The sequence below is a fragment of the Stegodyphus dumicola genome, chromosome 9 (genome assembly GCF_044657685.1).
Source record: "Stegodyphus dumicola isolate Sdum_Otavi_A_Nest chromosome 9, ASM4465768v1".
Lineage (NCBI taxonomy): Eukaryota > Metazoa > Arthropoda > Arachnida > Araneae > Eresidae > Stegodyphus > Stegodyphus dumicola.
The window spans coordinates 60070205-60082708 of record NC_140776.1 but is presented as its reverse complement, the minus strand read 5'-3'; the positions used below and the strand labels follow the sequence as shown (position 1 = coordinate 60082708).

At 31.4% G+C, this 12504-nt stretch overlaps 1 non-coding gene across 1 annotated transcript; it reads right to left on the bottom strand.

Annotated features, from left to right (window-relative positions):
• Nucleotides 1–503: 503 nt before the first annotated feature.
• TRNAK-CUU (transfer RNA lysine (anticodon CUU)) lies at nt 504–576 on the bottom strand. The gene has a single exon. It is a non-coding gene; the product is annotated as a tRNA-Lys (tRNA).
• Nucleotides 577–12504: the final 11928 nt, after the last annotated feature.

Sequence of the window (12504 nt, the reverse complement as noted above, 5' to 3'; positions counted from 1 at the left end):
ACTAGCTTTAAAAATGATCTTTTCAAGGAAGCTATGATTACTGTTTTAAGAAATATAATACGCTCAATAGCGATAAAAATACGTTAAAGACATTAATATTATTTTTATTTAATGAATTAAATTAATTAAATTTTAATGCATAAAGTCACAGTCCATCGTGCACTTAACAATTCTAAACTTCAAAATGTATAAAATGTTAAATTTAGATTAAAAAAATATTAGCTTATTTATTAAATGAGCTAAATTTATTATTATTGCTTTATTAAATAAGCTTAAATCATTTAAATAATTTATTGTCACAACAATGACACTGCCTTATTTCATTTCAAACATCACTCTTAAATAACAGCTCTTCTTATCGTTTCATTTTTGTACACCTTAAAAATGCGAGGATTTTTTTTTAATGTCCGAAACCTATCTCATAATGTAATAAGATTTAAAGATACCAATATATACAAACATAGAACGATAATTGAACTAATATTAATTGATAAAAACAAACACGCCCAACGTGGGGTTCGAACCCACGACCCCGAGATTAAGAGTCTCATGCTCTACCGACTGAGCTAGCCGGGATTCACATAGCAGCTTATAATTAATCTTTCAAAGAGTAGAATGAAAAGCTGTTTTTCTCACTCCCAAATGATTTTTTGTCGTTTCCACGTGTTTAACCTACAAAGAGACTAGTTAAACACATTCCTTTGAGAAGATATACATTAATGAGGAGCACGATGAATATTAACAACACCACACATCCGTCATTAATGGGGCAAGACAATGAAAAATAGATAATGAAAAAGAGATCATTGCTAAGAATCGTCTGCTTCTTTATTAATAGAGGAGGAAAATGCATCTGAGATAAATGATCATTATTACCCTCACCTACTGATTGCGAGATTTAAAAAAAAAAAAATAAATAAATAAATAAACTAAATATTCATTTTTCTAAAAAAAAAATAGCTTAGCTTCTTGCGAATACTTGCGTGTAATCATGAAAATAGATTTGTTTCATAAATGCAGATTCTTAAGATGCTTATTCTTTCGAGAAGGTAATCAGAACTGATAATGAATAACGTAAATTATAAATTAATTAAGGTTTCGTAAATACTTTAAACTCTCGTTCATTTGATTCAATATATTCGTAATATAAATAACTTTAGGTTTCTTTTAGTTAATAATTAAATTCTAAAGAATATGCATTTTATACTCTAAAAATTAATTTTGAACAGCGATTCGCATGCAGCCCTTTTTTTAAAAAAAGAAAAATTCTGAAAGCTTTCAGATTTTATAATTAAGCCCAAAGAGGCATTTTTTTCATTTACGCATACATACACGTTTCGACAGCATTTGGGCTAACGCTCCTTTGGGCTAAAGTATTTAAAAACAGCATATCTTTAGAATTTCTGATAGACAGTCTCGCGCGCTGAAGATAAAAGTATTTTATTCCGTTCAGTGTTGCCACTTCTCGCTTTGAAATTGTTTTGTTAATAAAAAATTCTTTAACGTTTTACAAAATATGAGACAACAAAACAATTTCGAAATTCAAGATTCTGGCTTCTAGGTGCCGATATTCGGTGTAAAAGATATGCTATTTAAAATTTGATGGTATCGCTGCTTTTTTCACAATGCGAGAAACCGACATACATTCATGCAGATTCTTCATTATTCAATTTCTTTAAATATAATACAGGGCTCTAATATTTGTGGCAACAATCTGAAAAGTGATACAGCCGTTTATTCGACGCAAAGTGCTGTTTCGAGACTAGCAGCCCGTCTGCGCTACGTCCCTTTGGGCTAAAAAGGGGAATTTATCATTTAGGACTTTATTTAATTTTTAACTTTATTTTTTCCTTTATTAATTTTTATTTCTTCAGACAAGTGAAAAATGTATTATTACTTTTAATTTCCATAAAATCGCGTATGTCATAAACAGATGTTTTTGCTAATCGACAATGTATAATATTTGTTATACATATTCGACAATATGTATTTGTTAAATATAAAATTAAGTTAATAATTTAAACATTCAATTTATTCGAACTTCTTAACATCATATTATAACAGCTGTTATTTTATACCATTAATGTCATAAATAAAATACATCTCTACGGCGATTGTAAAATTTCTTACTCTACTTCTGCATTTAAATATGCTGGGTATAATGAATTTCGTAGATACATATGGATTCAACATATATAGATATTTCATTTTTTAAAATTTTATTCCAAAGGCTATGTGCGATTTTAAACATTTTAATATTTTTCCTTTTGTACCATTTTATGTTCGAAACAAGAAATGCAGAAACAAACGCTAAAGTTCTTCAAACTGATTTTTTTTTAAAGTTGAATTTGAATATTATTCAACCGTAAAAATTTAGGTTTATAAATTGGAAGAAGGTAGAGATTAAAAGTAGAGATTCGTAAAAGTAGCGGAAATTTTTATTTGAGAAGAGAAATTATAATGTGATTTTTTTATATTTTAAAATTTTTTATGTATTTTAATTTTTATAAACTGTTTTAATAGTAATTAAACTCTTTTAAGTTGTTCTGTAATTACCTTACTTAATTCTGCTTCTAATAATCTGTTTTTTTTTCTTTCATTTATTTTAAATGTATGAAAGAATAACGCATACACGTACTAAGTATGTAAAAATATTGTTAGTTAAAAATTATATATTAAGTATATGCATTTTTAGAGTGAACAATGTTTTATATTTTTGCTTATTCCTTTGTCAAAGGAATAAGGTGTAATTTTGGGCAGATTAATTAAGACTTTTGTTAGAACAGACGAAAAATAAGAGTATAATATCGTAAATTATTATGTGAACATTGCTTGTATTTTGTTAAACGAAATAATGGTATCTCTCTTTTATATTATTGTGCACTTATTTTTATTTATTTATTTATTTACTTAAGTCACTTAAAAGGCAGTTTTAAATTTATTCATTATATAAGTTGGTTCATCATTCATTTGTGTCCTTATTGCTTTTGTGCATCTTTATTCGCGTCATTATTTGGTAAAAACACAATTTCCAGCAGGGCTGTGGAGTCGGCAGGGAAAATGACCGACTCCGACTCCGGGAATTTTAATGACTCCGACTCTAACTCCGACTCCTTCTGTATATATGTAAACATATATTGACATGGTTTACAACTTATGCGCATGGGTTACAGCTTATTTTTTTAATATAAAAAAAGTTATAGATGCTACAGAAAAAAAAAAAAATGATGGCATAGCAAATTGTTTCTATTAATTAGCATTTATTATGGAATGGGAAAACTGGCATTAGTTATTTCTAAGAAACAGTATAGCTTCGGGGAGATTTTCTTTGTTGGAGGGCCATAGATCCGATTGATAAACTTCAGAGCTGAGAACTTTCCACACTAACTTGAGTCGGAGGAAAAGCTGTTACTGTTAGGGCTACTACTTTTAACTTTTCAGGATAGACTTTTATAAGTTCTAAAAGAGGTGTCTTGCAAGCCCAATCATATTTCTCTATTTCTTCAAAGGCCGTGTAGAAATCTTGTTCGTATTTTTTCATTTTTATATCTAAAGGCTCGTTTTTTATTTTCATTTGCTTTGCCTTAGACTTTTCAATATGATCCCAAAATATTTCTCAAAATCTAATTCATTAATGGAAGAGGATAATAGAGTCTCAATTGCAATGTCTGCAGTTTGACTGTCCTGATTCGAATTCTCCAATTCTTCTGAGAATAATTTCATTCTTAATGAAAGTTCATAGATGACTTTCTTTGCCTTTTTAATTTGTTCGTCATCCAAGAAAATTCGGTGTTTCGGATTTCCATATATTGAACCAAGCAAGATCTCATTGTCTAGCAAACTAGTTTCTCTTTTCTTCATTGAAGAAATGATTCCTTCTGCAATAAACTTTCCATTTCAAAACAAACAAACATCCCATTCTCACTTCCTGTCAATTCTTCAGACTGCAGCTTTTTTGTGGCTATATACGGTATAGAAAGAAGATTTTCCAATTCTGTAAGATCATTTCACAGTCTTTCTGTTAGTGAAACATTAGGGTTATCTACATCTCCTAAAAAAGTTCTTAATTCTAAAAACCTCTTTATCATCAAATAAGTACTTCCTTATCGCATTGCTTGATCAATAATTATTCCTTTTCCTGCTCGTTTCCTAAGAATGGCATCAATTTTCTGCAATTTCTTGCTGCTATTGCTGCTTACCTAAATTTATCAGTGAGATTTCTAACTAAATGAATCAGTTTAATCACTAATGGCAAATATCCCCTCCATCCTCCTCCCTTATATTTATTTATTAATAGGTCAATAAAATAGAAATTAACTATTTATTAATGTACACAGTTTATAAATAAAAATAATAACTCAGCTTGTCATTAATTTTTTCAATTCATTTTAATTTCATTTCAAATTCAAACTGTTAAACGAAAACTGGAGTCGGAGTCGACCTGTTTTTAGCGACTCCAGCTCCGACTCCTTTTACTTCAAAAATCTGCCCGACTCCAATTCTGACTCCGACTCCACAGCCCTGGTTTCATGGCGCGAGGAGTAATTTTTCTAGAAGTTTCTTGTAGTACCTTTTCTAATTTGGCTGTGTATAGGATGTTAATAAAGAACCGCGATTACGTTGAGAATATAATTTAGCGTATTTGAAGTTACGGATCTGCAGTGATCGAAGAGATTTTAAGACTGCAATTATTTCATTCAGTGTCGTGTTGAGAAAAATTATTACACAATCTCTCCTTTCTCCTTGAATAAACTTTCACTGATCTTCTTTATTTGCAAAAACTAATATCGCCTAGAGCAACATTAAATGTTCAGTTTCTCAATTTCCCCCCCCCAAGAGGGAATAGCTCAGAAGGGCTATTAATTTCGTTTTGGCCTTTTGCGTTGTCCACTATAAAACGGCGTTTAACTTTTCAAATTATCGCCACCAAATATTAGAGCCTTGCATTATATTTAAAGAAATCAAATAATGAAGAACCCGCATGAATGTATACATGTTTCTCGTATTCAGAAAAAAAACAACGGAACCTAGAGATATCAAATTCCGAATAATGTAATCCTCCACTCGAATATGGGCATTTGGAAACCCAAATTGGGAATCTGGTGTTTGTTTCGGTATCTTTTTTCATATTTTGTAAACTTTTAATGAATTTTTGATTAACAAACTCAACGATTTCAAAGCGAGCAATGGCAACACTGTAAGGGAAAAAAAAAAAAAAAAATTACCTCCAGCATTTTTTTTATATTGCTTTTGAATTGAATTTTATGGTTTAAGTGCGAAGAACATGATATCTAATAAATAAAGGTAACACGCAAAACGTTAAAAAACGTGCCTTTGGAAGTAATATGAAATCTTAAAGCTTTCAGATCCCCCCCTCTGGCTTTTATGTCTATATATTTCTGATGCATCATCGATTTGAAAGAACGTGTTGTTGACTTTTTATTTAAAACGCACATGGCGTCATAGCTAACTGGAAATAGTAACATATCTTCTAGGTGCTAAAAAAGAAATATCGGATATATGTATGTATACGTACGTTTCATATTTGCATCCTGTTTCTGAAACTTGGAAGATAATAAAAATCTCAGAATTCTACCATTAGACGACAGCAGAGACACCGAAAAAATATGACAAAATTATAAATTTCAGACAAAGAGATAAAATGGTGATTAATGCTTATTTCTAATTATGAAAGCAAATCCTGCTATTTGGCCTATCAGCGGCGAAGCGGTAAAGTCTCTGAATACTGATAGTTCGGCCCAAGGTTCGAATCCCGCGAACGGGCCTGCTGCATGAGCGTTTTCGTGTTTTCCCCCATGTGTAACGTGTTAATATGATCCAGTTTCTCTTAGAAAGTCATACACGAAGATATCCCTCCCTTCCGTGTAGTGCCTTAGGGCGGAACACGTAAATAATAATAATAATAATTTCCTCATATTTTTCATTCAGTGTTCCAGCTCGACTATGGGGCAACGAAAGCCGATTTAAGAGGTTATAAATATTATAAATAGTTCGGTTTTGGGTCTACTCGCCCGTTGGTTCTCGTTCTATTACACATTCTTATCTTCCTTATCCCTTAGATGAAGCTAACATGAATGTAAGCGACGAGAAATAAATCGCTACCTTTTCCCTCCCGATTCGGCGTGGCATTTTTTAAAAGCAAGTTTTCGTGTTTCTGCATGTAATTATTTCTTAGTTTAACCTGTGAACATGTTAAATATTTGTCCATCACAAATACAGAGTTTCTACTCGAACACTTGCAAGGATGAAAAGAACCCCGTAAATGCAAAAGAACATTCATAGTGAATTCCTTTCGCCATATTTTTACTTCGAGACACGAAGCAGAGGAAAAGCACGAGTTCGACCAAGCAGTGTATTCCGATTAAAAAATAACTGAGCGGTTTTCATTGGTACCAAGTCCTATAAAAGTCTACAAACATTTCGTCTAAAATCAACAACCAGAAGTAAAATCTTGGAACATCACAAGAATGATGTTACAAGATTTTACTTCCGGCTGTGTTCCTGTTCTTAGTATGTGTTCTCTGTGGCTGAATACCATGTTTTCTCGAGTAATAGTCGATCTCGCGTAATAGTTGCACCTCCGTTTTGAAGCATAAAAAATCGTGAAAATATTTTCCCTGCATAAAAGTCCCAGTCGCGTATTTGACCTTCATCTAGATGAGTGATTCCCAAAGTGGTCCTTAAGGACCCCCAGGGTCCCTGGTATCATTCAGAGAGTCCGTGGAAAATTAAAATTGATTTGGGGGTCCTTGAACAACGTCAGGGGTTCCACGCAAGATTTAAGATAAAATAATAAAATTGTGATCCATTTTTATTCTTATGGAAATTTAAATAAATAACAATAAACAAAATAGTAGCGATTTTTACGTCCTGACTAAAATATAAATATAGGTGAGTGCTGAAAATTCACTCTGTTACTTAAGTACTAAGCGTTATGTAACACCTTTTGTGAATGAACATTGGCAAAACTTATTTCCACTGATTTGTCACTTGTAGTAACAGTGGTGTATATAATTTGTTTTAATGTTACTAAAACTTAGTTATTGTTCAATTTACTTCAATAAATTTAAGCTTTCAATTTCTAACAGGAATGCAATAACGCCGCTACATGCAACTAACTTGTCTACAGTATAAACATAAACTAAAAAAAGAGTTGTACATAGTTACATCGAATCAACAATTTAGTTCTATATTACGCTGATACGAAGTGTATAAACAAATTTTCCCAGTCTTAGACAAAAAGAAGTTTTTTATTGTTAGTTGGAAGTTTTGGTAAAGTTGCGTTTACGCAGATAGTGTACTTTTGTTACGTAAGTATATTTGAATAAAATTCATCTTTTTTGAAAAAATTATATATCACATTTTTCAATATAGCAGTCCCTTAACATTTTTTTAATTAAAAACTTACGAAGAGATCGTAAGTTTTTATTAATACAGATGTGTTTTGAAAGAAATTAATTATTGAGAATTCTATTTTATTAAAAAATTACATGGGATTTTATCCTTACGTCAAATAATTAGTTCAAAAGGGCTTTATTGCAGCATTCCATTGAAAACGTTAATAATAATTAACATTGGCTTGTTGCAAATAAAACATTCCATATACAAATTTTATTATATCCTTTTTTTTTTTTTTTTTTTTTTTTTTTTTTTTTTTTTTTTTTACCTTTTTAACAGATAGCAGTATGAGTGAGCCGAAGAAAAAATGCCGACAATACAGTATATATACATACAGTATATAGCTTTATTTCATCACCAGGAAATAGTAGTTTACCTATGTGTCTTCTATGTAGTAAAACTATGTGAAAGGATTCAGTGAAACCTTCCAAGCTTAAGGAACATTTAATAAAAATCCAAAACAACAAGAAAAGACAAGGATTTAACGTTTTTTCAAACAATCCAAAAAATATTTGAAAACACTGTCATTGCAACAACTCGTATGGACAATATCTAAGCGAGATGACGATGGACTGCGTGCGTTTTGTAACATTTCTTTATTCATTGTAATGTCCGGAAAGCCGTACACTATTGGTAAAAAACTTACTTCACCAGCTGTAAGTGAGATAATACGGACTGTGTTGCACAAACCGGCTTTCGACATTATGAAGAGAATTCCACTGAGTAATAATAAAGTATAAAGAAGAATTAACGAAATGGCTCAGTGCGTAGAAAATTCTTTATGCTATAAGGTATTTCTCCCACTAGCGTGCCTTCATGGTGTAGTGGTCCTGCACGCTGTGCCGGTATTCCAGAGATCCGTGTTTCTAGTCCCGGCGAAGGCGTTTGCTAATTTTTCATCTTTTCTGCTTTCAAAAATATCCTAATGGCTCTGCAATATTGAGTACTTAAAAACATCTGAATTTTCTTTTCAGCTTGACGAGTCCACTTTACCAGAAAACGAAGCTTTACTTCTAGCTTATGTAAGTTGTTGTGAAATTGTAACGTTGTAACAACAACTTACATTGTGTAATGTAAGTTGTTGTAATGTTGTGAAAGAAGAAAAATTTTGCTAAGAATTGTTATTCACTAAATGTTTGGAAACCGAAAAGACAGGTAAAGATTTTTCGACGTAAAAGATATACCCTTGACTAATATTATTTCTGTTGCTATTGACGGTGCTCCGGCAATAATAGGAAGATACAGAGGCTTTTTTGGCGTACCCAAGTATGCCAGAAAGCCTCGGTAACAAGCTGTACCGAATGTATTTTCAGTACACTGTGTCATTCAACGACGTCATTTAATTGAAAAAAATATTAGTGAACGTTTGCATGGATCACTAGATTAATGTCATTACAGCAGTTAATAAAATCAAAAGGAATTCCTTTCATTGAGATATTATTTGCTCAACTTTGTTTGGAAAATGACGAAGACTATAATCGTTTACTGCTTCACACAATTGTAGGTTGGTTATGTAAAAGTGCATGTTTAAATCCATTTTATGCGTTTTTAGATTAAGTGTTGGAATTCCTGGAAAGCAAAGACAATGACTTCCGACACACTTTAATTAACTCAAAAATTGACATAAGCGATAAGCGATAAGCAACGGAGGACGTGGGCACTGTCCCTTTACCAAAAGGTTAATCGGTATAGCACCACGTCCACCTATATCTAGAGCCTAAAAGAGGAATCACAAGACGCCACGCGCCGGGCGCCCAAAGCCAGAGCCAAATTCAACCCGGGGGCAATCCAACAGACCAAATGCCCACGAAAGACAGTCTCAACAACCGCCCAGGCCCCACATTTATTAAATAAAATAACAAAAGCATGCAGGGCCAAAAAGGGCGAGTTTGGACAATAAGCAAAAATTTTACAAAGGTGTAATACACACAAATATAGAATATACATAAGCTAAAGTACAGTCTGATGTTGGGCAGCCCAATAATATACAATGAATAAAATATAGACAGTAGAATTAGACTTAATGACAATATAACATAAAAATAGAGAACATAGTGAAATAATGAATGTAAATGATTACAGCAATACACAGAGGATATACCAAAAGAAATAAAAATAAAAGAATACAATGTAACAGAATGCAATAGCGGTACAATACACTTGATCACGTGGTATTGTGGGAAAAACATGCAATAAGGCTAATTATACGATTATGAGGAATAAAAATAACATATTTAGCCTGCATAAAAGTTAACGAATATAAGATACTATACAATACTATACAATATTACAATACAATACAATACAAAAAAAAAATTAACATATTTAACCTGTACTAAAAGCCAACTGATATAAGATACTATACAATACTATACAATACCACAATACAATACGATACAGTAGATACAATACCACAATATAATACGATACAGTAGATGCTATACAATACTATACAATGAAAATACAAAATACATTCAGTGTTGGTGACACAAAAATACATTTAAAATTGTCATGACACTAGTGATGAAAATACAAAATACATTCAGTGTTTGTGACACAAAAATACATTTAAAATTGTCATGATACCAGTGATCCTAATGCAGCAAATAAATTGATGCAGTTACCTGCATAAAAGATAACTTATATAAGATACCATACAATACTATACAATACTATAATACAATATAATACAAAAGCTAATTAAACGATTATAATGAATAAAAATTAACATATTTAACCTGTATAAAGCCAACTGATATAAGATACTATACAATACAAAACAATACCATAATACGATACGATACAGTAGATACTATACAATACTATACAATAGAAATATAAAATACATTCAGTGTTGGTAACACAAATATACATTTAAAATTGTCATGACACTTGTGATCCTTATGCAGCAAATAAATTGATGCAGACAGTTAAATGTGTTACTATACATTTGCAAAGGATGAAATATAGACTTAAGTATGCCACAAATTATGAACATATATTATACCGTGAAAAACACAAAATACATTCAATGTTGGTATAAATACAATGGATATATTTAAAACAATGGATAATGGTTGGATATATTATACAATGAAAATCTCTAGCGACCCCAATATATTCAGTGTTATTATTACACAGAGAATTAAATGTATGATATTACATGGGCAATTGATGAAAAGAAGACAGTAACAGTATAATGTATAGCCAAATATGCAAGTATATGGTATACCGATGTTTAACAGCAACTGGCAAACAATGTACCATTAATACGCCCAACTAGATATGCCAAGATATTATATACTATTATACAGTGAAAAACGCAAAATACGTTCAATGTAGATATTATCATAGTGCATTATGAGGGAATACAGACAGTTATATGTTTGATAATACATGGGCAAAAGATAAAAATAAAGACAATAACATTATTATTCATAGGTAAATATGCAGATTTAATATATTCAGATATTTAACAGCACCTGGTAAAAAATGTACCATAAGTACATTGATAGCTGCTATGGACAACAAAGAGACTATTAGGACAATACATATGCAACAGATAAATATGCAAATTCAATATATACAGATATTTAACAGCACTTGATAATAAATGTGCATATGCAAAAGATAACATTATTATTCATCGGTAAATAGGCAAATGCAAGATATACAGATACTAAACAGCACCTGGTATTAAATGTACCATAGGTTCAAGGACAGCTGTTATAGACAATATTACCTGGTTGCACTTAGAAAAAGATGCTGAGAGAGAATATATAAATATTTGACTGCTGCTATACACAGCGACTTATAACAGATGGATTACAATAGATTACAATGGTTACAAAAATTGACATAACCTATATGACTGGTTTATTTGAGAAATTTAACGAAACTAATTTGAAACTACAAGGTGACCAACTAAATTTAATCAAAACTAAAAGCGTAATATCCCAGTTTGTTGCAAGACTTTTACTGTACAAACAAAACTTGGGGAAAGGAGAATGTTCTCAGTTTCCAAATCTTTCGAAATTGTGAAATAGAGATGAAGTTTTGCTTGCTTACTGTCAACACTTAATGGCTCTTCATACAGATCTGAACCAAAGATACGAAGATATTCTTCACTTGGATGTTTCCGACTGGGTGTTGAACCCTTTTACGCGTGGGCAAACTCAGATCCCAAACATAGATGAATCCATACGAATACAGGAGCAGCTTATTGAAATATCCACAAATGAGGAACAAGTAAGCCAGTGTTTGAACAAGTATACCACAAATTCTGGTTACAAAAACAGATCCCAATTTTATATCCTGCATTATGGGTTATTGTACAGAAATGGTTGACTGCTTTCCCGTCTTCCTGCTTGGGAGAAGTGGATTCAGTGCCGTTGTGAACCTCATCACACAAAAAAAGAAACCGACTAGAAATTAGTGCTCGTGGGGATTTGCGGTTGCTACTCACAAATACTGAGCCGGACATAAACGCACTCACAATATCTCATCAAGTTCATCCAAGTCATTAATTTTTTTTAGTTTATTTTAAACAAAAGTTATAATTTCAATAAATACTTCTTCAAAAAAATTTTTTTTTTTTTTTTTTTTTTTTTTTTTTTTTTTTTTTTAAATTTGCAATTTTTATACTACGCATTTACGTAGCTTTTTCAGTTGGAGTGTCCTTGGGCATATTTTGACTATAAAAAGGGGTCCATGAGTCAATAAAGTTTGGGAACCACTGATCTAGATGGCAATTTTAAACCCCAGCATATTGCGTTGGAAAAGTAATGTATTACCTGTTGTCTCTGAAAGTATTATAAATGTTGGGCTGTATTTACATCAATGTAGTATTTCTATTTGCATTTGCATTTATTATATCTTTTGCGTAAATATGTTATTACGTACTGGTGTTGGGGGATTAGCATTTACCTCATGAAATATGCACCAGCTCAGCAGCTTTCGTTTCCTCGTCTCTCAGTTTTAGTATTCTAAAATTACAATTCAGTTTTTTAAAAAAAAATAATATTTAATCATTATTTAAGATAATTTTAAGGTAATTCTTCATATTTAAGATAATTCTGCATACAT